Source organism: Python bivittatus, unplaced genomic scaffold (genome assembly GCF_059951505.1).
Source record: "Python bivittatus isolate LINGU-HERP-01145 unplaced genomic scaffold, Pbiv_v1 ctg000340_np1212, whole genome shotgun sequence".
NCBI lineage: Eukaryota > Metazoa > Chordata > Lepidosauria > Squamata > Pythonidae > Python > Python bivittatus.
Genome location: NW_028277056.1, coordinates 27,535,471 through 27,563,140, shown reverse-complemented (window position 1 = coordinate 27,563,140; position 27,670 = coordinate 27,535,471). Strand labels below are relative to the sequence as shown.

Sequence of the window (27,670 nt, the reverse complement as noted above, 5' to 3'; positions counted from 1 at the left end):
AGTGGCAACAAAAGCAGAACAGTGAGCTTGGTTTATAAATCAATAGGAAAAAGTAAGTAGTGTAAGGGACAGCACACAGAGCAGGAAGGTCTTCTTTAAATTTCACTCCATATTCTGGGTCACATATATACCAGAAAAGAATTAAGGGAGAAATATTAAGGGTTTTATATGTACTATGAAAATATTCTGTTTTTGAAAAACCAATTTTAAAAAATAACACATGCACACAAACACATTTAGCCAAGGTAGCTACAAGTAATACCAGTCAAGGCAACCAAACAATGCAATGGCCACTTCAAATTCGGAAAGTAGTGGAATTCTGCATACTTGCATGAGGTGTTTGAAAATGGCAGATGTGCTTTTCTACCTCCTGAAATATACTTCTCATGCAAGGAGAGTACAACTCTCCAATGTGTCTTCCAGACAGTGACACTCTGGGAATGTTTTATGGATGAGACGTCATCAATTGTTGGCACTGGGAGTAGAAGGCACAAGCAGCCAGTGATGGATGGCTCCTCAAAAGCTGCACGGTGTCCTCTGTGTCTTTCTGCCATCTCTCATTAACATGTATCATCCCAATAGCATCTTATTATGCCTGATTCTTGGACTCTCCTTATTTTCAGGCCTTGCACAGTACTAACAGCTGGCCATCTGGAATCAACCATGCTACCATTCACTTTATATCTGCACTTATTTAAAGTCTTATGAACAAATTTGCTTAAAAATAGTTTAATTTGCCATTTGTTAAAGAGGAAACAAGAGAATGGCTGTATTACTGCCAGAAAACTAAAAGGATATGCCCATAGAATAACCAGGAATTGAACCTGAGTCAAGAAAGCCTTTATTTTAATTTACTTGTTAAAATGCTGTGGGGGTGGGAATTCAGAATAAGATGATCTGCAATGTTAACTCCCAAAGTTTAGAATGCCTGATTCCATTTCTTCATATTCACCCATAGTAGGAGACTTTGTTTTCAGAACTGATGTGAGTTAGCCGTTTTCTTTATTGTTTCATGTGGGGAAGAGTGACTGAATGCTACACATAATTCGATATGTATAAGTAATACTACTGACCATACAATTTACAGCTTCTACTTTGTGGTTGATTCTAAACTGCAGATTGCATGGCCACAATGATAGGCATCTGTAGCTCATCACAACAATGCCCAAATTATGAGATGTATGCCATGATACCATGATGTAAATGCCACCCTTTCATGCACATCCTTAAGGAGACAAGTTTGTGCTGTGACTTACAATGCATGCTTTATCATTTCCTGCCCTTTTCCCCCTCCTATAAATGCCCATTGCCACAATATCTGGCCTAATTTAGATCTGTGGATGTTTCTGCTTCTTGGGTATCTGCTGCTTTTTGTAGTTTATCCCCTGATTAAGAGCACTGAAGCATTTAAAAACTCTGTTGTATTAGTGACCTTTGTCCCAATAAAGGTCTTATTTATTTATTTTAAAGACTTCTATGGCTGCCCATCTTAAAAAAAAACCAAAAAACCCCCCATGACTCTGGGGAGCTCGCAGCCACCATAAAAAACAGAAACAAAAAAACAAAAGTCTGGCACCTCGGCCATCCTTCTCCAATGGATCTAACACAACCATCCCCAAGCACCAACCTCACCCTATCCGATGCTTGGAGGAAGAACAGGCTCTCTATGGCTTTCCAGAAGGCTAAGAGGGTGGGGACCTGCTGGATCCCAGGAGGAAGGGTGTTCCACAGAGTGGGGGGAAAGGCACACTTTCTATGTCTAATAATTTTAACATTGTTTCCTCGTGGATCTACACATCGATAAGAATACATATATATTCTTTTTAATTGTCTTCACATTCAGCTTGCGCCCCAATGAGATTTATCACTGCAATTATTTGCAAGCACAAAAAGAGACAGAGTATGTGTGTGCAAGAAGAAGGAAGATAGGATAGTCAGAAGTAATATCACAATGGCAAACAAGTTACTCTTTAATGAAAATACTGAGGATTCCTAGTAATATACTTTATTTCCAGGGGTCATTATATTCCTTTAGTTGTGTAGTTGTATAGTGACAAATAGCCAATGTTATGCTTTTATACAATATATATTTTACATCTCTGTTGCCATAGGTTGGTTGTTTGCAAAACAGGAGAAGTCCGTTGCCCCACAATCATCTACAGGAGGGGAAAATGGGCTCAAGTGATGAAATGTGCATGGCAATACAAACTCCACCTCTTATGTATTTTTGTGGGTGACCTTACAACACTAATATGAAAGGGGCAGAGTTTGCGTTGTGACATCACAATGAACATTCTATCATTTTGAAGTCATCATGGTTAGGAACAAATATCTGCATTTCCTTCCTCTTTAATCATATTCTTCTCAAACTGTTTTAGATTCACAGCTGAGGAGCAACTGTGAAGATGCCAGCAGTATATGTTACAGTAGTAATGATATGAACAAAGCTGACAAGAAGCCCAACCCTAATGATGTCACTAGAGTTAGGATGTCACCTAGCTTAGATTACAAATTTGTCCAGCAACTGAATTGAGCACCTTCCCTCTTCCCAGGTTCTTTTTTTAGCTCAAATCATAAACACACAACCTTTATCTTCTTCCCTTCTTCTTACCCTTAAAGGCTTCAAAGGCATGTGTTTCTGTAGCATCTAAGAACATAATTAACATGGGACATTTGTATTTTACAACTATAGATTGTAATAAATAAATATTCTGCCCAGACTCGCTGAGAGTCAGCCAACATACAAATTTAATAAATAAATAAATAAATGATAAATTGGAATAGATACTGCTAAAAAAGCTTGGTTTGATAAGTTCACTTCCCAAACAGGGTCAAAGGAAGTTCACCCATCACTATCCAATATATATTTTATTAATATCTTATTAGCATGAATGCAGAATGCCTCATTCAGTCATGCCTTATTATAGTGTGTTCAGAGAGCCACAGATGAATCTGTCTGTTTTGTTACTGTTCTTGAGAATCCTGGCATTTACATCCTTTCTCTTTTCTCTCTTCTAAATCCTTGCTAAAGTGTCCTTTTCATAATCTTGTTCCCCCTTTTTCTAAGCCTATATTTCCATAAAGGTCAGTGCTGATTTTGAAGGAACTATTAAAGCTACCTAGCAATTATTTCTTCTGAAAGTGACAAAAGCAGAAATGTGACATGACAGAAGCTGACTCTGATCTCCAAGACCCTCTGAACAGAAACCAATGTGGTATATGAAATACATTTTTTTTAAAGAAGACCAAATGAAACAGATGACCAATAAAATCCCTTAACTTACATTAAAAAAAAACTTTTCTGATTCAAGTATATTGATTTCATTATTAATTTAATAGAAGAATTACTCAAACAGCATATTTGTGTATTGGAGGAAAGAATTTGCAACAACCTTGGGAAAAGCTTTTAGTTTCTTTTCAAAGCCGTTCTGCCAGAGTCAAAGCAATCTGAATAGTGAAAGTATAGTAGAAATTAATTGATTCATATCTGCCATGTACACACCAATTGCTTAGAACAAACATAAATATCAATGTCAAATATTATCTTCTGGGGTGCCAGCATGCCAAAAATCCATATCATTGGCTCTGCTATGAATGGGAGGGAGTCACATCTCATACATCAGTGGGTAATAGACCCCCCCCCCCCAAAAAATCCAGGGTTTTTAGACCAATTAAGATAACTTGCATCCAGAAAGCAAAAGATCTTTCATCTACATTTAGGTACATCTATTCTAAGTAAATAGGGAAGAGATTATGCTACAAATGGCTAATAATAAAAAGGATGAATAAAAAGTAATTCCTCCAATATTATGAATCTTCCATAGATGGCAGTAGTGATGTGCTACAAGTTCTGACGAGTTCTTTAGCAATATATCTTTCACTTCAGTTGGTGGGAAGTTGCTGTGAGAAAAGCCTGTGTTGCTATTGTTTGTGAAATGGAAGTCTGCAGTGAATATTCATCAATACACTTTAAGCAACATGCCATGTTTGAATTTCTTACTGCCAAAGGAGTCCCCTCCAAACGAGGTTGTTGCTGTGGTAATGACTGTGTTGATCTGAGTACTCTGCACCATTGAGCTGAAAAATGTAAAGACGGTGAACTGGGAAAGAAGGATTCATTTGTGTGATCAAGAACAACCTCTGACAGCTACTGATGAATTTTACATAAGAAAGGTTGATGAACTGATTAAGGACATTCCACAGATCACTGCCCAGGGATTTTTTTAAAAGATTTTTTTATCCCATCATCATCATCATCATCATCATCATCATCATCATCATCATCATCATCTCAAGGCAGTGAACATACCTAATACTTCTTCCTCCTCTTATTCTCCCCACAACAACCAGCTTGTAAGATGAGTTGGGCTGAGAGAGAGTGACTGGCCCAAAGTCACCCAGCCGGCTTTCATGCCTAAGGTGGAACTAGAACTCAGTATACAGTATACCACACTGATTGTCTCCTGGTTTCTAGCCTGGTATCTTAACTACTAGAAGAAACTGGCTCTCAAATTGAAATTGCTGTCGAGCCTCTCATTGTACAGGAACATGTGGTTACTTTATTGATGCTCTTCAATATCAGCAAGTTTGTGCAAGATGGGTTTCTCACATACTGATGGTACAGATGAAAGCTTCAAAAGTTGAAATTTGCCAGCAATTGTTGTCACATAAGATTAGAGGTGAGGAACTTCTTTACAGCATCATGAGAGCCAATGAAACATGGGCTCATCATTATGACCCAGAAACAAAGCATCAGTCAACCCAGGCTTTGACAGGAAAAATCATGGTACAGTTTTGGAGAGGATACTGACGGTGGTGTTTGTATACATTTGAACCTGGCATCACTATCGGTTCAGAGTGTTATACTGCAACACTCAAAACTTTGAAACAATGGTTAGAGTTCAGAAGCACAAGAAAGAAATTTTGCTGCAACATAACAATGGTAGGCCTCACATCTTACAAGCCACCCAAGAGGCAATTGCAAAGTTGGATCTCTCTGTCTTACCTCATCCTCCATTCAGTCCAGAATTGGCACCATATCACTTCCATCTTTCCCAGAATTGAAGGAATACCTTTATGGACATTTGTTTGACTCAAAATGAAGAGGTGGAAAGGAATGTCAGGATCTGGTTGAAAAGACAAATTGTGGAGTTCTTTCATATGGCTTTAAAAAGTTTGTCCATCATTGGCAGTGTGTAGCAAAAAGTGGTGATTATGTGGAAAAGTAAATAGAGGTAACAAAAGAGCTTGTTACAAAGGTTATTTTCCTGTTTTGTTTATTAATATACACCCAAAATCTATGGAAGCAGAGGCATTACCTTTCATTCAACCCTCATACATATTTTTCACAAACAATACTCTGGCTAATCATATATCTTTCTCTAGAATCAACAGAAGATGACCTCATAGGAACACAGTGTAACAAAAAGTTTTCAGGCTATTCCTGTAGCTTCCTTAGAATGTATTTGATGTGCTGTGGGAAACTCTGATTTTAATCTTTTAGAGTCCCTTGATGAAAAATACTTGATTACCAGAGACGTATCTTTGTCAAGAAGAATATTGCAATGATTCAGCTCCATTTTCTCATTCATTTAATCATTTCACTCTTGGTTATAACCAAAAGATGGGAAAATAGTGTATAATGAATCATTCATTAGATTAATTTCCCAAATTTATTCTCCTTTCCAAATCATTGGGGTCTCTATGCAACAAATCCCAGGCAGGCCGTTGAGAAAGTCTGTATTTCATATTAGATTTGTAGTGAAGCATATTTTTCTCCTCTTCCCTGATTTGCCTATCTTTTTGATAAATGATACTGAGACAGAGGAATAATTCTTAATCAGTGCCTTGTTTTGGAGCCAGATAGTTGCAATTACTTGACCCAGGTTTGACTGGCTATCAAGACCACTAGTTAGTTCAGAATTTGATTGTTTAATCCATTGAGTTTATTACTTAGGATCCATTTCACTATGGGAACACTTAGAATTCAAAATCTATTCAGTTAGATATAATAGTATGCAGTATATTTAAATTATTAATTTAAATCATTCCTTTAAATTATTTTCTTAAGGATATTTTTCTTTCTCTCCATTAATCAAATGCTCATTTTTCACAGTATTGTTCTGTATCAATTTACTTATCAATCATTCAGTCCCTGAATCCTTCTACAAATGAGTCTACATTCTCTGTTATTTTATAGAGCCTATTTGTTTGTCTGTTTGTGTTGTTTGTTAGATTTATACCCTATCTTTTGTCCAGAAACTCAAGGTAGTATATTGAGTATACTCTCCTCCAATTTTCCCCATAAAAACCACCCTGTCATATATCTTGAACTGAGAGATAACGACCAGCCTGAAGTCATCCAGTGTATTCCATGTTTGAAGGTAGACTTGAACCTAGGCCTTCTGTTTCTAGTCCAATAACTTACAGTAACTAGTATACCACACTGATTGTCTACAGTGTGGTACAGCCTTTATGATGGTGTAGGCAGAGAAGACAAAACAAGAAGAAGCTACTTTTCTTCACTTCTGACTCATTTCAAGAGGGAGGCAATAGGAGAAGTGGAGAGGAGAAAAAAACAGTAGGATCATGAGCCTCAGAGGTTGTCAATGGAGAACTTATAACACATACCTTAGCCATTGCTCAATAATGCTGCTCTCTGATTCTGGCACTGCATTTTAGTGAAAGTTCTCTATGCATCCAAGGTGCAAACATGTGGAAGTTTGATTATGTTTTTTGACTCTTAGTCACCACACAGATAGACCTTCTCCATGATGACTGTCCCTAAACTGGTCGTGTACTGTAGGACTTCCAATAGTGCATTAATGATCATTATAACTGAGTCCATCCATCTCTTCTGTCTGTTTCTACCTTTCCCAGCATTAGAGCCTTCTCCAGAGAACAAGGTTTTTGCATAATGTGTCTGAAATAGGATAATTTGAGCCTGGTTACTTTTGTCTTGAGTGAGAACTCTGGGTTGATTTGTTCAATGATCTATTGGTTTGTTTTTTGGCTGTCTATCTGGAGGTTACTTTTATTAATATTGATTTATTGTACTTTACTATCATCCAGTATAATGACTAGTATTAAAACAGTTATTGTTAAGAACTGATGTAGCACGGTACTAACAGATTTAGTTTTGTATCAGAAATATTATGTTGTAATTTTGGACAAATCTAATATAGGGGAAAATCATTCTGACTTACCTTATATAAAATAAAAGAAGAAAAGAAGAATGTTTTAAAATCATGATAAAGACTGATCTAGCCCAACATTATAGGGTGGTGGGAGAGTTAACCCAGTAAAACTAACCCAAGATTTTGTTTTTTGAACCAGACCTTAATTGCTTTTCATCTGTTGACTAAGCTTTTATTTCAGTCAGCCTTTCTTCTGTGTAATACTACGTCTTTTTTGTGCAGATGAGGGCTTGACAACCTGAGGCTAGGTTGCATTGGGTTCCTGTGACTTTCTATAAACATTATTGCTGTAAACTAGTAACACAATTTCCCCATTTTGAGACAGGAAATTTATGAAAAATGTAATATAAACTTATAATAATAAAAAAACATTGTTTCAAAACTTCCCTTCTCAAACCAGGAAAAACAGAAAATCCTAACCCCACCCACTTTCTGTTATTCTTCTGCTCACAGTGAATCTTGGTCTCTCTAAAAATGTAAAATACTGTATGACCCCCCTACACAACCCTCTAAAGATTGCCCACCCATGCCACCTGTAAACATACATTTGAATTTCTACTGTGTTGGGTAGTTGTGGTTGGGATTAGATTTAAGAGTATGATTTGGGGGAAGAAATTGTTTTATTTTCTAATTGTCTGTAGTGTTGCAAGTGACAGGCTCTATTATATACAAAATCATAATGTTGTCGTCATCATCATCATCATCATCATCATCATCATCATCATCATCATCATCATCCCTGGATTACATCCTGCTTCTGCTATAACCTCCAAGAAAGACTGTGTCTCACAGGCCTTCAGCAAAGGCAAAGTAATAACACTGGTCTGTTTTAGAAAGGTGCTATGAGGATTCCACCTATATTCTGTAAAGGAAACAATCTAAGTATTCTAAAGAACTATATTCATAGCACTGTTCTTCAATTGCCCTCCCATCTTTTGTTATATGATTGAAAGTCAAAGTGCTTTTGCAGAATTAAAGCACAGATATTCCCTGTAGACTGTGTTTTTCCACTCCGATTTTAAAATTGACATTTTTCAGGAAGGGAAAAAAGAAACATATATTTTAATGCTCAGCATGAGTAAAATTTAAAAGGTTGTCAGAAGTTGATTTTACCAATAGAAATAAACTCTCCAGCCTGGATTGTATATCTTAGGAACCTTTACCGTTGCTTACAGTTAAGAATCCAGATGGGTTGATCCCATCTCTTCAGACTGAAAACTGAGCTGTTAAACAAGCTCTTAGAAAGAAAGAAAGAAAGAAAGAAAGAAAGAAAGAAAGAAAGAAAGAGAGAAAGAAAGAAAGAAAGAAAGAAAGAAAGAAAGAAAGAAAGAAAGAAAGAAAGAAAGAAAGAAAGAAAGAAAGAAAGAAAGAAAGAAAGAAAGAAAGAAAGAAAGAAAGAAAGAAACCCCCCCAAAACAAACACCCTACTCCTTTTAGTTCCAATCATGATGTCTGCACTCCCTCTGCTGGGCTGTGCAGTGCAATTCAGCTGAAGTTCAGTAATGAGACCTTTATAAGAAATACAGATTCTGGAGTGTGGAAGGCTTTCTGTTCATCAGCAACCGAAGAGACATGAATTTCCATTAATGTAAATTAGATGCCCAGCTTGCTTGTTCACCAGTAAAACAGGAAAGAATTAAGTGAAATCAATGAATGATTGTGATAAAATTTCCAATATGTGCAAAACAAAGTATACCAGTACAATGCATCAAGATGTATCAAGATAAATCTTCCATTTATTTTGAAATTTGGTTATGGTATATATATGAAGCTGCTTTTTGTCTCCCTATCTTTTGCCTATGATATTACTACTTCCGTTGTTTTCATATGTGTAACAAGCAAATATTCCAATTATTTTTTCTCCCCAATTTCCATTTTCAAAAATGAGCCTGTTTGTTTGTTTGTTTAGAGAATTTATATGGCTGTCCATCTTATACATAACTCTGGGAGTTGAGATATCTTTCTCTTTCAGTCTTCTAAAGTGAGAGGGTGGGACAGATCAGCTAGGAAGGAAGCAGGGACAACCGATCCACTCCACTGCTAGTCTCTCCAATCCACTGCTCTATCTACCATGCGGTCTATCAGGAATAAAGACAACTGCAGGGCTATGTCCTTAATGTGGGCTAGCTGCAACTGTACCAGGTAAACATAGGGTACTGCTTCATAGTTTGGTTTCTCCCCAGTTTGGACACACCCACCCATGACATCACAAAGGAATCAGTCACAATCAAGAGGAATGGCTTAAGAGCATCCCATACCCTGCTTATGATTCAGAGGTAAAGCAGTTGTCAGTTTAAACATAATATATGACATGATGCATGCTTTTTTTTTAGACTCTGAGTTGGACACTTTATCAAAGGTTTCTTCAACAGTTGACCAGGAGAATATCTCTGAACCACAGCTGGTTATGGAACTAAACTAACAATACGTACATGCAACAGGAGTGGACCACAGGCTAGGGGCTGTTCCTAATATTGTTGGAGAACTGGGGGCCAAAGCAAGTGGAGTGATAATTCAGTGTAGATGGAACCACATCATAGATATAAGGGAGGCTGGAATTTTCTGTCATTCTCATTTTGGCTGGAAAAGGTTTAAAGTATTCTCTGCATTCAAAATGGCATTAAGCCTACTTTAGGGTTTATTATATAGTTTTATGGGTGTCCCTGCTTAAAATGGTAGGAAACTGCCCAGTGGCATGTGCCAAAGGGCTCCAGAGTTTGGGATTGCATGAATCCCTAGGGCAGTGTTGTCCAAACTTGGCCACTTTAAATGAGTGGACTTCAACTCCCAGAATTCCCCAGCCAGCCATGCTGGCTGGGGAATTCTGGGAGTTGAAGTCCACTCATCTTAAAGTGGCCAAGTTTGGACAACACTGCCCTAGGGCCACAAGCTTCCCAGGGCTGATTTTATGTATGTATGTATGTATGTATGTATGTATGTATGTATAATTTATTTATTTATCAAACTTATCCCCGCCCATCTCCCCCCAATGGGGGATTCTGGGTGGCTTACAACAGATTAAAACAATAAATAAATACATAGTTAAAATTTAGAAAAAACACACATTTACACATTATATAGAATAACCTGGTAAAATGTGGTACTTTATAGATATTATTTCAGGCAGCAATCTTAGTTCAGAGGCAGAGAATTAGACTTGCATGCAAAATATCCCAAGTCCAATTCCTGGCACGTACAATTAAAAATAATTTGATAGTGAAACATTTATATTTGAAACCATAGATAAAACAGTCCCTACTATGACGCCAAATCACAGCAGTGGCATCAAGCAAATGCTCCATTATGTACTTGTGTTCATGTATCTGATGCATTATAGCATTTGCATGATGATGTTACCATGCATGTTTTATCATTTGTTCCCCTTGCCACCCCAGAGACACCCATTATGTCAAAGAAGCAAATATTGAGATATAAATGAGCTAGAAATGCTGTTGCTGCTGTACATTAAGTTGTAGCTTCCAGTACATTCTTCCTCAAATGCATGAGCGTAGACACATAAACTCCTCTTCAGATGAAAAGGAATAATTTCATTTACCTAATGCAAATGTATTAATCTAGTTCTCCATAAGATATTGTTGATACTCTTTGGCTAATTCCTTCATTCAGGTGACATAGAGATTCATACCATGGAAGTATAATAATTTAATATTAATAATTTTTAATATTTCAGTCTTCAGGCTGCCTAACTCTACAACAACTCTAGGCAGCTTACAATGAAAAGAGAATTTAAAAAAATGTATATCAAAGAAAGAGAATTCAACTGACCAGAAGACTGACCCTATAACCAAAAAGATATCCAAAAACAAAGGGGCTCAACCATTATTCTAATCCAAAGCCTAGGAGAACAACCAAGTTTTTAACAAGTTGTGAAATGAGTAAGGTGGGATTTAAGAAGGGAGCAAAATGGATCTTATAGGTTGGTTTCAGATTCATAGCACAGTATGAAATATGCTTGAATGGTGACTGAAAATAGGTGTGGGGGAGTGTTTATTTGTTTTGAGAGTGGATGGAATGGTTGGGGATGTTTGGGACTGTCTTGGATCACTGTCTGGAGTGCAGAAGGAGAGGGTGTTGCACTTATTGGCCCCTGCAAAGCCCTCTGGGCACTACTGGATGACACATTGGAGAAGGCAGCCACTCAGAGGCAAGGTGGGGCTGATTACAGTGAAGCTAATGATGACAAAGAGAGTGGCAGTGGTGGTGCTGGGACCAGCAGACACTATGACAACTGAAGACCAAGACCAGACCTTCATGTGATAGAGAAGGCCACCCTGGGTCTGGATCAGAACTGCAGAGGTGGGGAAAATATGTGGCTGAAAGGACTGAAATTTACATTATGTTATAATTTAAAATAGAACTTTTGTAATATGATATGCCATTGGTACATGGCTTCAGAAAACTTATCTAGAATATATAAAAGTACTTCAAATTTATGTTGGAAAATGTGGAAAACATGAAGGGTCATTTTATCATGCCTGGTGGACTTGCAAAAAAGCCATAAAATTTTGGGTTCAAATATATACAGTGATACAAAGAATTTTAAAGATTAATATCATTTGAAAGCAGAACTCTTCTTGTTGGAACTAATGGAATAGAAAAGAGATATATAGATTGTTTCTATATATGATAAGTGCTACGAGACTATTATATGCACAAAAATAGAAAGAATATGAAATACCCCCTATGAAGGAATGGCTGGTAAAGATGACAGAATTAGCAGAGATGGCAAAATTGACTTGTTTGATTAGAGAAAGGACAATAACTACATTTATCAGTAACTGGAAACCCCTTATGGACTTTTTGCTGAAAAAAGAAAACATGTACTTGTGATTTATGAATTTGATGATTAGATAGGGTAAACTATGGAAAGAAGGAAATTATGTTGCAACTTTAGAGAAAGATGATAAAATATAAATGTATTTGTAACTGCTGTTAAGAAGCCTGAAAGGGATTTGATTTGATTTGATTTGATTTCCTTTCCCTATTTTTTTTTGTTGCACTTTTTTTCATTTACTTATGACTTTCTTTTCCTTACTTCTCTTTTTCAAAATTTATATTGTTCTTATTCTTTTAAAATTTTTCTTTAATAAAAATTATATAAAAAAGGAACTCCAGAGGTGGCATGGAGGCTGATAGGAGCACAGTGTACCTTAGGATAATAATATTATCATAGTCCAGGCTGTTTTCTTTAGAATTCAGAGATATTACAGAGCAGGTTTACTGTAATAAATATTGTACAATAATTCTACAGCCACCAAAATGAAACTTTTCCATTGATGCCAAATTAGGGCCATATGCTAAATATGACATTTGTCCTGGCCATGTCAGTTATGAATGTTGCAAACGTGAAGGAGAGAAACACATTTCTAAATTGAATATGCTTTTTATCTTTCAGTTTTTAATGGCTTTCTTCCAATTTTGCTCTCAATTTATCAGTATTCTCCAGATGTACCTTTTATCCAGTGCCACTTTTTTCATTATGAACACAGGAAATATAAAAATTAATGTAAGCATCACTTGAGAAACTGGCTGAAGGTTCATGGAAAGCAAAGCAGTTCTGTGAAGAGCTGTGAAGTGAAAACTTTTGTATGTTTGCTTAGATAGATTTTAAATCCAAGTAAATGTGCTAGTGCACCATGCTATGCCAGAGTGGGAGGCTTCAGTAACCCTGAGTGCAATATTAGGCGCCAGTACTTCTACTAGGATCACCCTTACTGGCATGGTCAAAAGGAGGCAAAAGGTAATCACAACAGAGATGGTGGCAGTTAGAACTCTGCAGGTTCAAGGGAACCTGGCCGCTCCAAGAGAAGGAAGTTCAAAATCAAATCCAGAAGAAAGAAATAGTAAGTTACCTCTCTAGTGTTTCCAAGACAACTGCATAACCATGGCTAAAATATTTACAAAAATTTGCTTGCCAGATGATGAAACCTCTGGATCAGAAGGCACTTCTCTAGTTACTAGGGAAAGAATGTCATTAATGGGTGTAGAGGTTGTGCATGGCTAGATGAAAACCACAAAGAAATACTTTAGAAGTTTGTCATTTTACAAAGAGCCAGATTTGTGTGGTGGTTCAGGCATCAGGTTACAAACCAGGAGACTGTGAGTTCTAGTTCTGCCTTAGGCATGAAGCCAGCTGGGTGACCTTGGGCCAGTTACTCTTTCTCAGACCTAGGAAGAAGACAATGGCAAACTACTTCTGAAAACTGCAGGGACTTGTCCAGGCAGTCACCAGGAGTCAAGACTGACTCAAAGGCAGCAACAACAGCAAACAATTGGAACACTGAAAATGAGAAGCATGAACCTAGGAGAACTTGAAATTGTCAAAGCATGTCAAATGAAGCACACTAAATAAGTGAATGTGGTTGGACTGCAGTAGGCCATTTAAGCAATAATAATAATTAGATGACTATGCAATATATTATTCGGGAATAATACTACTCAAAAATAATGAATCCTTAAAAAAAGGCATTGGTAAGTATGTCTACTTCAATGAATGACAGAAGCATATGCAATTAGGGATACCAAGGAACATTTATGTTATATAAGTCTATGCCCCAACTAGAACACAGGAGGAGAAAACATTTCAAATTGCAAGAGGTGATGAAGGCAATAGAAAGAAAATACCCTTACTTTATCATTGCTAATGGGTGACTGGAATCCCAAGTTTAAGAAATGGAAGAACCTGAAGTTACAGAAATATTTGAACTTAGTACCTACACACAACAGTTCAGGAGACAGGGCAATAGAATTTTGCACAAAGAATTCTTTGTTCATAGTCAATATCTGCTTCAAACAACACATGCAGATTCTACATGCGGAAATCACTGGATAGAGAACACTAAAAACAATTACAAATTTTAAAGAAAGGAGATGAAGAACTGCAGTCTAGTCAGCCAGGACACTTCCTGGTTCAGGATGTAGAAGAAATAAGGAATTAAATATTTGGGTAAACTTATAAAGACTTGATTTTAGGACAAAAACAGTCAGAATATAAGATCACTATAAGGAACAGATTAAGTACATTTAATTTACCAGACAGAACCTAATAAGCCATGGGAAAAAAGAAAAGATATTATGACAACAGGAACAGAAACAACAACAAGGGAAATGCTTTCAAGTGGCTTTTAGAATGAGCTATCATAATAACCTGGGAAAAATGGAGAATGAAAGCCTTGGGAAATAAGAAGGATATACAATGTCTGAATGCAGACTTTCAATGTCAAGCAAGAAAGGACAGAGAAATATATATCAATCAAGAATGTCAGCAAACAGAGGGAAATAACAAGAAAAGGAAGATGAAAAGTGTGTTTAAGAAGATTAGATAGTTCACAGGAAAATTTACAATTAAAATAGGAATATTCAAGAGTAATCTTGGAAGAAATCTAGTAGAGGCAAATGAAGTAAAAAGAAAATGAAAAGGCTACATCAATACACTTTACAAATGGGATTAGAGAATGACAAAAATATTTGTAGAGAGATACTGTATTTAGGAACTGACTCCACTAGAAAGTAAAGAGAGGCAGCAGAACAGCTGTCAAATAGGAAAGCACCAGGTACAATGAAATATCAATTGATTTAAAGCTACAGGAGAAGATACAGTTAAAATGCTAGCAGCTGTAAGTGAAGAAGTATAGAACAAGACTACGTGACCTAGAAAAGATTGGTACCTATAGCGTGCTCTTTCTCTCAGAAATGGAGATGGAAGACAATTAATCACTGCACTAATTCCTTACATATGTTTTGCTTAAGGTCTCACAATCAAGAATTAAACAATGAAAGCAGGGGGACATGAAATGAGACAGAAAACATAATATAGATAATGGAGAGACCAAGAGAATTTAAGGAGCAAGACCACAAATTCTATCAGAACAGGGTGATAAGGGGCAGCAATTTTTTTTTTATTTGCCCTTATACCATCTGCTGATAGCCACTCAGTGGCCCAGATTAGAGTGATTCACTCCCTGCTGACAGGGGGCAGGCCTGGGTCACAGGACAATCTGCAGGGCTGTAGTGAGGAGTATTCATGCTGTTTGGCAGATAAAGTTACTCAGGTTCACTTGGACTTGGATATCCAAGTGATTTTCCCAGGGCATGTTATCTGCACTAAGTTTGATTCTGTGACTCCTGAGGAAGTGGACAAGGTACTCCAATCTGTCAGTTCAGCTACCTCTCTGTTAGATTCTGCTCCCTTTGGGGTTGTCAAGGTGGCTATAAAGGTGACTGAGGGATGGGCCCATGCAGTAGTATCATACTTTTGGAGGGTGGAGCTGGTACCTCCAGCTTTGAAGTAGACAATGATATGCACTCTTCTCAAAAGGTCATCAGTGGCCCTCAATTCTGGACAATTATCATCCAGTTTCCAATATTCCTTTTGTGGAGAAGATTATGGAGAAGATGGTTGGAACTTGGTACAGAGAATGTGTTTCAGTTGGGTTTCAGACCAGGATATAGTATTGAGACAGGATTGGTCAAACTTGTCAATGACCTTTGGTGGATCCAGATTGGGAGTGGTACATTTATTCTTGTGCTCCTTGATCTCTCAGTGGCTTTTGATAAGGTTAACCATGGCATCCTCTAGACCATCTGTAGGGTTTGGGAGTGGGAGGCACTGTCCAATTGGCCATTTCCAATTGGCACTGAGGGGAGGAAAGAGATCACCCTGCAGCCTACCACTTGTGGGGTACCTAAGGGCCCAACCTTTTCTACATGAAACCACTGGATAAGGTTATCCATTGGTCAGGGGTTCAGTATGATCAGTATGCTGATGATACCCAGATTTTTTTTTTTTGAAAACTGAGCTCACTCAAGTTATACTTTTATTTCATTTTAATATAACATTTATATTAATGATAAATTTTGTGCAGGAGTCCAAATAGAATCTTTGTATAGCAAATCATAGGCATTCATTTCATGGGGACTGAGAAGAGAATAATTCACAGTGATCACAGTTTTGGAGGCCAAAGCTTAAATAAAAAGTCTATGCATTGCCCACATTTATATATAGATACACACCAACATACACATACCCCAGATTGTGTGCTGAGGCAGTTTGGATCACTCCTGATAAAGTTATATTATATTATTATTTAGTCCTGCTGTTTTTATGCAGTTATCTTGTCCATAGTTGCTTAAATCAAAATGTAGCATTTTTTATGCACAACTTAGACCGGTAGTAGATAACATTAAAAAGACAATGTATATCAGCATACCCATATTGTAAACTTGTAATATCACATCTACTCTTTTATTGCTTTGTGATGCTTTTGAATACAGTGTTAACATTGGGGAGAGGGGAATAGAGATAACTGATGATTACAGGTAAGAATAGCTAATTCTGATGGACAGCAGCCAAATACCCAAACTGTTTCTATCTAGATGGCTTCAGGTGTTACATTATTTAACAACAGTGGGGCCATGGCTGGTGTGGGTCTTCTGGGCTGTGTGGCCGTGTTCTGGAAGTTTTGTTTCCTAATGTTTCGCCAGCACCTGTGACCGGCATCTTCAGAGTGCAGGAGTTCCAGAACACGGCCACACAGCCTGGAAGACCCACATCATCGTATGCCGGCTGTGAAAGCCTTCGACAACAGTGGGGCCAGTTTACCCAGTTCTATCATGACACTGGGAAAAGCTCAGTGCAGTAGAGATGTAAGAAGCCAACATGACCTGTGGATCCTCATATTTTTAGTGCATCTTTTTCATACCTATCAATATACAGAGAGTTGCTCCAACTCTTGCTGTGCCAATAAGTCTTAAAATTATGCAAGAACCATCAGCAAAGATGAGCCTCAAACCCTAATTCTTTGAGATGCTTCCATGTGCAGGATCACTGTATTCAAAATTATCAGCTTTTTCCACAATGTAAAATTTGAAACCAGCTGATAGCTGCTTCCCCACAAAGGACCAGTTGAAGAACAGTGTCTCTAGTTCTTTTATCATCTGGTTAACAATATCAGCATCCACCTCTTCATAATCATATCTTGTGAAGAAATTCCACCCATATTGTTGCCAATGATCTTTCAGGATTGATTCCATGCTCTGTTTTTGGACAGCTATAATTGGCAACCATGCCAAGACAGCTTAGAGGCCATCTTTTTCACAGATATAATCCAATCCAGCATGAACCCCATCTCAACCCCAGGCTGTGCAGGTGAAGTTGTCAAGGGATTGACCCAGGTTCTGGAGGCTGTTTGGATGGGGAGGAAGAGACTTCAGCTCAAACCTTACAAGACTAAATGACTGTGGCTGTTTGGCCCTTCAGGTTAGGGACATTTTCACTGTTGGTCTTCAATGGTTGCACTGCCCCATTGAGACTAGAGCACAAACTGGGGGTCCTCTTGGACTTGCAAGTACTGTTTGATGAACAGTGCCAGCTGTGGCCAGGAGGGACTTTACACAGGTTCATCTTGTGTACTAGTTGTGCCTTTCCTTGACTGGAGGTCCTTCAGATGGTCATTCATGCCCTGGTCACCTCACAACCAGCCTACTACCATGTGCTGTACATGGGACCACCTTTGAAAATCACCCAGAAGCTTCAGCTGGTTCAAAATGCAGCAGCGCAAGGAGTAATGGGCATTTCTCATTATCTCCATATGTCATTGGCTTCTTTGCCAAGTGCAGTTCAAGGTGCTGATTGTTACTTATAAAGCCCTTCATGGCATAGGGCCTGGTTATCTGAGGGACCACCTGTCTCCAACTGTTTCTTCAACCAATATGTTCTACATGCTATTTGTTACAGGTATATAACATACAATGTTACATGCTATTTCAATTAAGAACTACCTCTTCCAGGTCCCTTTTGCATTAATAAGCACTTAAAAATAAACAGATATGAAATTCTTCTCCAAATATGTGATTCAATATTCATTTTGCTATGTATTAAGAACTGCTATCCCAATCATTCTTGATGCAAAACTTATTTTAGAGGTATAAGATTTCATTATCAATGTGCATTTTCTTCCAAATACTGCTCAAATATGTCTTTGTGTCAAATGTATCTATTTTATCCAAATAGACACTGAAATTAATATTGTATTTGAGCTGTGCAAATATTTGAGGGTTTGAATCAAATAGATGAAGATTTTATTGATTCAAATGTTCAGATCAATTCATTGGATCAAGTGCAGATCAATTTGAATTGATTCAGATTTTTGGCATGAGCCCACATGAAACTTAAGAGACCTACAATAGGTAACAAAAAGCTAAATAATAATTAAAAAATCCAAATCTAAACCAAATAAATATATTAATCAATACTAAAATAATCTGATAATTACAACACAATCCTTGTTATTAGGGGAAAAAAATAAAACTGTGCACTTTACTTTCAGCATTTTAACTGCTTTCCTGAATGTCATTACAGGTAGTCCTTGTTTGGTGACCACAATTGGGTCTGGCAATTTGGTCAGTAACTGATGCAGTCATTAAGTGGAAAATCACATGACTGCAACCGTGCTTATGATTTTACTTCAGCTTTCCTTTTTCCCTACTCCACCACTCTTTGGAATGCTCACCCCAGTGCTAGAATGGTTAGTAAGAAGGGAATTAATGCTTATATTTACATTCATTGGAGAAGAAGGGATTACAAGGGAATAAGCAGGCACACAATGGGGAATACACATCAAAAAGAATGCACTAGTGCCAGCTGTTTGCCTAGCATGCTCACATCACTGAGCCATCAAGGAGGCAAACAAAAGCTGAACTTATGAAAGCTATTAAAGTCTTGTTGGTAACAGGCAGCAGCTGAAAGCTGGATAATTAAGGTCACAGAGCTGAGCTTGTTAATTTGCAGTTAGCACCTTTTGGAAAAGCTCTGCGTTGTGGAGAAAAGCAACCTCTCTGCTAGGTGAGGGGGAAAAAACAGGTCAGGCACAGGCCAACACAAACTGTGTAAAAGAGATACTTTAGAAAGCATACTAGCAGGAACAAATTACCTCTCTTCAAAGTGTTAAAGTAGCAGCATCCTTTGCAGGATCCACAGCTTCAAAAGCTGTGCCTGGTTGTCTGCAAATGCATTTGCATGCACAGATAATACTTCCACAGCAATTGCTATTGAAGCAAAGTGGCTGTGCTTATACACACGTGTGAAGGGGACAGCTTTTGAAGCAGCTGTGCAAGTTTTGTAAAGGATACAGCAGCTTTAACATTTAAAACTGGTGCTTTGATTATGCTAACACCCTGTGAAACACTTATTTCAAATGCTCTGCACAACCTTGGAAAGTAGCCCATGCTCTGGTTCTTCATCTTCAATGAGATGAATTAATATTAATGGGCATTACTGTAGCTGGGCCGAAATATCCTGTGTACTGAAGGAATTGTGATTTTGTAAGTGTATGTGGTGGTAGCTTTCCTCTCCTAATATAATCTACAAGCAACCGATAAAGCTTATTTATGTATGGGGTTGGTCTCTCTTTATATTGTCTATGTTTGATGGGGTAACAAACATAACATGGTGTCAGAAGTTAGTAATGGATCAGCTGCAGCTTCTAGTTGAGCTTTGTTGAAAATGTGTTGGAAATCTAGTAATGATGGAAACAAAGGTTTAAGCTGTATCTTGTGGCAAGTAGGGCTGATAAGAATAAGAAATTACAGGCAGCCTTATTTCTGCATGCTGCTGAGAAGGAGGCAAGAGAAGTGTTCAATACATTCCAATTTGAAGAGAGTCTGATAAGCAGAAGCTGTAAGTACTGTTTGAGAAATGTGAAACTTACTGTGCACCAAGAAAAAATGTTACATACTATATAGGCTTTTCAGAAGAAACATCAAGAAAGTGAAGGTATTGATGCTTATGTTAACAGACTTAAAATGTTTAGCTCAGTCTTGTGAGTTTGGACAATTACATGGCTTCTTTAATTAAGGATTGTGTAGGTCTGAAAGAAAGCAAGACTGTTAAGGATACATGATTTAACATTGGAAAACACCATTGATGTTTGTCAAGCTGCAGAATTTGCTGTAACTCATTTAAAAGACCTTGGGAATACTGATATAAAGAAATGGATATTTTGAGAATTAAAGAGAAAGACTTAATTTTATAGAAAAGTTAAATCTCAGCTATCATTTGTAACTCCAATAACTAAAGATTGGAAGCACTCATGTTGGAGATATGGAGTTACTCATCTTAAAGGAGTATGCCCAACTATTGGAAAAAAATGTAGGAAATACAGGAAGTTGAATTAGTTTGCAAAAGTATGTCATTCTAAGGATGAAAATTACTGACTAAAACACTGTGTACAGTACATTAGGAAGAATAGCCTTCATAATTTTTTATTGGACTGATTAAAATGGAGGGTATAGAAGATAAATGGACTGTTGATTTAGTTATTAATGAGAGTAAAACTATAATTTTTAAGATAGATTCAGAAGTACAAGAAAATCATATAAAACTTTACAAGTAGGATTATTAAATGAGTCAAATATAAGGGTAATAATCTATTTGGGACACAGGTTGCGGTTATAGCAAAATGAGAATTAAACTGTAGGCAGAAGGATATGAATTTGAAGTTAGAATTCTAAGAAGTAGATTTGAAGCAAAGGGTGTTTTAGGGTTAAAAGCAGTAGTTGATTTAAATCTTATACAGTGACCATATACATTAAATATAGTGTCTCTCACTGAAGAATTTAAAGATGTATTTTTAGGATTGGGGTGGCTGTGAGGATGTTATTCCATTAAATCGAATTCACAGATACTGTATCCCCAGTAGTGTGTCCTCCAAGGAAAATTCCTATAGTGTTGAGAGTAAGAGTTAAGCAAAAACAGAGTAGAATTGAACAGATGGAAGTTGTAGATGAGCCTACTGAATGGGTAAACCTAACAGTTGTAGTGGAGAAACCAGGGAGGAAGCATATGTTAGGATCTTAGAAATTTAAATTAAGCTATTTTGAGAGAGCATTTTTAAATACCAACAGTAGAAAAAAATCACAATTTAGTGGAAGCCCAAATTCTCTGTTTTAGATGGCAGTAATAGATTTTGGCAAATTCAGTTAGATAACAGGATTCAAAGTTGTGTATTTTTAATACACCTTTTGGATGGTACTGTTTAAATAATGACCATTTGGTACTTCTTCAGCTTCAGAAATATATCAAAAAAATTACTTAGCAGATCCTGGAAGGTTTAGAGAGTATTGAGTTTTATTTACAATATACTGATATGGGGTAATGATAAACAGGACCATGATAAAATAGTTAAACAAGTTTTGGATGAAGTAGAGTAAGACAACTGAAATTAAATAAACAAAAGTATAAATTTGGATTTACTGAGGTAAAGTATTTAGGATGTGCTGACTTCTAGTACTATGAACCTTGATGACACAAAGATTGAAACTATTGTTAACATGTCAAGCCCCAAGAATAAACTAGAACTGTAGTGATTTTTAGTTTTGGGTAATTATTTTGGAACATATGTTCCAGGTAAGACAATTGTTGCAGGATATGGACTTTCAGTGAATGCCGGTACATGAATTTAATAAATGTCAAGGATTGTTAACAACTGCACCTGTATTAAAGTAACATGATGTGATAAAACCTGTGGTGGTGTCAGTGGCATCTGGTTTAGGTGCAGTATTGCTACAACAATTTCCTGTGGCATGTGCATCTAAACCCATGACTAAAGCACAACAAAAATATTTTCAGATAGAAAAGGAAATGTTGGCTATTGTTTTATACAAGATTTTACTAGTTCATTTATGGGAACCACCTTTAGTAGAGACTGATAATAAAGCTTGGGAAGCTATTTTTGAGGAATCATTAATAGTGTGCCTATAAGAATCCAAAGAATTTACAGATGCTACATTAAATGATAAGACCTTACATTCATTAAAGAAAATTATTTTGACAGCAAAGAAAGTAAGTTACAGATAATGTAAAAATGTGGACAATATAGATTATAGAGAAGAGTTGAATATCCATGACAATTTACCTGAGTACCCATGAAAATGAGAGAGGGATAATACCTGAAAGACTGAAAGGTGAGATTTTGACAAAAATACATGAAGGTCATCTAGACTTTGAACTGTGTAAGAGGTAGCCAAAGATTTTATCTTTTTTTCCAGGTATGAATACTCAGATAATGACAATTGTACAAGCATGTGAGGCAGGGGTCAGCAATCTTCTGAGGGGCCAGGGGCCATGACACTGCCTCCATTTTCTCCTGCTTCTCTACCCCATGGCTTGCTCTTGCCAGTGCTGGATAGGGGTGCTTGTTCCTTTGTTGGCTGGTAAAGCCATTGCCAAAATGGCCTCCTAAGGAGGTGGCAAGCACTCTCTCCCTCTCTGTCTTGTGGGCCGGGTGAATCTATTATTTTTTTCATAACACATGCTGGATGATTTTGGATGGTGAGCCATATGTAGCCTGTGGGCCATAGGTTGCCAAGCCCCAATGTAAGATTTGTCAGACATTCAGGAATAGGAACTGTAAAGAACCAATGAAAACTTGCCTAGGAGATTGTGGCAGAATGGATATGGTATGGATATAATTGAATTTCATAGAAAAAAATATCTTGTAGTGGTGGATGATTATTCCAAATTTCTGGAAGTTTGCTATTTAGAAAATTTGTTTAGTCAAACTACAGGTAGTCCTAGAGTTATGATGGCAGTTGGGACTGGGATTGTCTTTGCTAAGCAATGCAATCACAATGTACAATGTCATGTGACTGTATTGCTTAGCAATGGCAATCCTGGCAGTCCTGGTTCCTATCAGGACTGCCAGGACATGTGTGTTGTTAACAGGAAGAGGCAGAAGTCCTAGATAAGGAATGGGGGCGCTGCCCCAAATGTGAGCTAGGCAATGTGGGCAAATCAGGGACTGCAGGAGGGCAGAAGGTGTGCTGCAGGCAGCAAATGCTATGGTGTGCGGGTGGATGGGGGGTGATGCAGAGTATGAGATCTCATACTCTGAAATGGATTCCTTGGGAGAAAAAGTGGCAGGAGCAATTTACTGGGGCAACTAGTGACCTTCCCTGCTGGCTGTCCCATTGACTTTGCTTGTGGGAAGTTGGCAGGGAAGATCACAAATGGTGGTCATGTGACATGGCTCACTGTGACATTGTAATCATGAGCCAGGTACCCAAGTGCCTGGATCACACTCACATGACTGTGGGGATGCTGTGAAAGCTGGAACTCTGAGGACTGGTCATAATCCATTTTTTCAGTGCCGCCATAACTTTGAATGAATTGATGTAAGCTGAGAACTACCTGTATGATTTTGCATTGTAAGTCTCTCCTTGCAACTCGTGGAAACCCTGAAAAGGTCATAAGTGACTATAGAACCCAATTTAGTTCAACGCAATTCAGACAATTTGAGATTGGGATTTTATACGTACTACTTCTAGTCTGTATTATGCACAATCAAATGGGATTATAGAAAGGATGATACAGACTGTGAAGAGTCTGTTAGAAAAGGTAAAGCTGGATGATTCTGACTTATTTAGGTCTTTTGGTTTATAGAAATATTCCCACTTTGGAGAGTTATTGATGAGTTGATGTTTAAGCATGAGGTTGCCAGGATCTGGCGTTTTTTAAAATTTACTGGGGTTGTATTTATTGATATTTTCTATGTTTGTTGGGGTAAAAATCATAACATTTTAGTATGTTAAGAAAATCTTTCTCTTCCTGGCTTTAAAAAAAGTACATAGATGGATGGGAGCTTTAACAGTTAAAGGCCTAAATAACAATTTGATATATCTTGCTGAGATAATACAAATAAAAAGCAAGTTCTATGAATAGTTTTTCTTTTTTATATATATAATAATTTTATTAAAGATTACAATTATAAAGATAAAAAACTAATACAAGCTAAATATATTTATATAAAAGAATGAAAAGATAGCGCAGAAAAGAAAAATAGAAAAGAAAGAAAAAATAAGAATATAGTAAAGAAAAAGAAAAGAAATATATAAGGAGATGACTTCCCCCTTCATCACAACAAGTACAAACAATTTCAGTAACTTATCTTCTCTGAAAATACAGCAAAATATCTATTCTCCCCATATCTCATCTCTTATCTATAAACAAGTCCTTAAAGCCTTGTCATTCAGTCCTGGCCAGCAAAAGTCCATTAAGGGTAACTAGAAATAATGCCATAATATATATATATATATATATATATATATTAATCTTAATCAAATAAACCAACTGTATATTCCTTCCCTTTGATTTTCTTTTAACAATCTTAATCTTTAATCCCTTCAAATAACGTCCCAGAATGTGATGTCTTTTCATTTTCTCTTTGTCTCTTCTCACAAGTTCCTTCAAAACTTTAACAGGTCTTTTTTGTAAATCTATTCTCTTCTTTAAGAATTCTGTAAATCTCTTCTATAACTTCTTTTAAATCCAGTCTATTTATGATGGCAGGCATTCTTAAAATTAACTTCTGAATCCATTGTTCATAAATACTCTTCAATTCATCCAAAGTTAAAGTATGTTGCTCCATTTTGAATTAATGAGTCAAATTTAAGTGTTCTTCTCCTTTAATTATAATCTTTAGTTCTTTCTGGTTCCCTCTAATATCCAACCTTCAAAGTCCCATCTTATTTTTTTTTTTTTAAATAGAATTCAAAACAACAGCATTTTCCCATGGGAAGGATTCATATAATTAATTTCAAAATCTTATTTCAAATTCCTCTGGACCCTTAATCCATTTATAACTTTCCAAAATCAAGATTCCAATTACCCTTTTGCTATTTATTTCCCTAAAAAAAAAAAAATTAATTTCCTTAATCTTGCATTTAAAACTTTTTTTCTCCAAGGGTTGAAGAAAACTCACCCGGTGAATTCTATAAAGCTTGTCAATCCAAAGCTTCCTAATAGTTGGAAAGCAATTAAGAAGCAATTCTAAAAGTGGTTAAGAAATGAGGCTTGACAAACTTTGTGCCCATAAAGGCTACATTGCAGTTGTGAGCTTGGTGGAATTCCCTCAACTCCCAGCTGCTCAACAAATGAGCCAACCTCAAAAACCTTGGTTCCTGAAGTCTGCTTGTGAGGAGCATCTATCCAGAGTGCATGTGGGTGAGCTCACTATCCTTTTTCTGGAGAGAATTTGGTGGCCAGAACTCACCATCTGGTTGCTGATTCTGCCACAACCCCATGCTCATTCTTTCATGGATGTCTAGCTTGCCATGTCCTCACTGGAAGTCCGTATGAACAGTTTTTCCTAATTTGCTTTGCTGACCATAAAGTGAAGAATATAGGCTAACCGTTAATTAAGATAATTAATCATAATGGCTCCCAGTGTAGAAAAGGAAAGCAGAAACATAAATATTATTCACAGAGTAAACCACAGGTTGATATCCATACTCCATTCCACCCTTGTTGTGTGCATTTGTGTGAAGAATGAGAGAGTGTATAGAGGGGTGTAATCTCATGAGATCTTGTGAGATTTCAGTGGTCCCATTGGAAATTCTATGAAATGTCAAGCGAGAACTTTGAAATTTGGTTGAGAATGTTGACATTTTGCAATATTTATTAAATCTGGAAAAGATTATACTACACCAACCAGTATATGAAAAGTTGCCAACTCTTGTGTATTTGATGTAGCATAGTCTATAAGAGTAAGGATGCACGGGAACAATGAACAAAGCATTTTTCCATATACCCTATGTGATAACTTAACATGGAGCACATACAATATAATCCCATGATAAAACAGTTGTCTACATTGTCTTGTTAAGTGGTGAAAATGATCCTACCAATCTCCTGCTTCACTAACTTTCTGATCAGGTGATGAAGTGCAGCAATATATTTTTTCTTCATCATGTAAAAGGGAAATGCAGATGGCTAGTTCATCAGGAAGTGATCTGTAGCCTGCCATACATAGTAATGTGGTAAATGGCTGTCTGAATTGATCTACTGCTGTCCTTGAAATGCCTTTCTACTCAACAACTGCACAGGAGGAGGTTGTTTACCAGTACAAAAAAGCAGTATCAGAAAGCAAGCACCTGCATCAATTTACCTGCTGAAAATAGGATAAGAAGGCAAATGGAGAATATTGACAGAGATGTCCAATGGACAGATGTAGGCAATAACCTACAGGCCATTGCATAAGCATATTGGTGTTTATGGTCCTTGACTATGAGCCAAAGCACTTGTGATACAGTCCATATAATAAGGTTTATGGCAGATGCTAAACAAAGGAGAGACCATGTTTTACATTTACATGCATACACAATTAGGCAAATTCCAGAATTTTTCATGAACCTTTCTTCCATGAAATGCTCTAGAAAAGCTTTATCACTGATATACCTCTTCTGAAGCAGAAGCAAATTTAAAAGGAAAATAGCCATGGGCAAATCCTCCTACAATTCATTATTGTTGGAATGATGCCTACTTTGCCTATTTGATGCAACCAGAAGAATGCCATTCTGAACCTTAAAGAGGAAGAAGATTGTATGCTAATGCCATTGGATGTTTTGTATTTACAGCTTTACTTCCACTTTCTTGTTCTGCGAGTTTCCTTATCCTTATTTTAAAGACCCATAGTAATTGTTTGTTTGGCCAGAAGATGGCAGAGGAGTCACATTTTTAGTCCCTTCTTTAAAAAGAAAGACACAGGCTAATGGTATTGTCCATGATGATACACAACTACAGCTGCAAAAGTGAAACCCCAAAAAGCAAATATTTGCAGCATTATGGGGCCAGTACGTAATACGCAGTTCTGAAGAAAACAAATTCTAAGCCCTATCCTCTGAAATTTTTGTCACTCCTGGACAACAAACTTGCTTCATTCATGCCAAAACAGAAGCCTTTCTCTAGGCCATCTCCTCTAGCTGCTGCCTCAAAACTCCAAAACCAGATCTATATTTATTAGTGATATGTGCAGAGTACATGATTATAATTGTACTCCTTGCCACTCAATGATTGTGTCCTGATTACACACCAATAGGGTTTGTTTAGCAAAGAGCTGGAATAATCTTCTGGCTGCTGTTCTCCCCTTCTGAATGTCACCAGAAGAACATCTACCAGTCATGACAGTCATACAGGGATGGGTTGAGAATTGATGCCAGAAATCTAAGGGAGAAGCCAGTCACACATTTATCAGTTTATTATCATTTATATGTCACCTGACTCCCAACGATTCTGGGTAGTTACAAATAAAAATGTTAAAAACAAAAAATACAATAGACAAAATGAAGAGTAAAGATGGTAAGGATAACAAAAGACTGGATGGGAATGAAAAGGAACAAACCTATACAATCTAAAGGGGGGTTCTCTCGCCCTTGCCAAATGCCTGGGCAAATAGTCAGGACTTCAAGGCCCTTTGAAACACCAGCAGGGTGAAGGCCATCTGGATTTCAGGGTGAACCTCATTCCAGAGGTCAGGCACTGCTATAGGGAAGGCCTGCTTCTGGGATCCCAATATATGACATTGTTTAATTGATGGAACTCAGAGCACACCAACCCTGCCAAAGCATTTCGACCAGGCAGATACTATAGGAGAGAAGCAGTCTTTGAAGTAAGCAGCCCC

General features: G+C 37.2%; 1 long non-coding RNA gene across 1 annotated transcript in view; it reads right to left on the bottom strand.

Annotated features, from left to right (window-relative positions):
• Nucleotides 1-3,660: 3,660 nt before the first annotated feature.
• The window catches only part of LOC148216064 (uncharacterized), a 150,440-nt gene continuing 126,430 nt past the window's right edge, over nucleotides 3,661-27,670 (bottom strand). Inside the window, exons 2-3 of the long non-coding RNA XR_015796139.1 lie at nucleotides 5,006-5,126; nucleotides 3,661-4,077 (exon numbers count right to left, since the gene is read on the bottom strand). This is a non-coding gene — a long non-coding RNA (uncharacterized LOC148216064). The remainder of the gene's footprint in view (nucleotides 4,078-5,005; nucleotides 5,127-27,670) is intronic.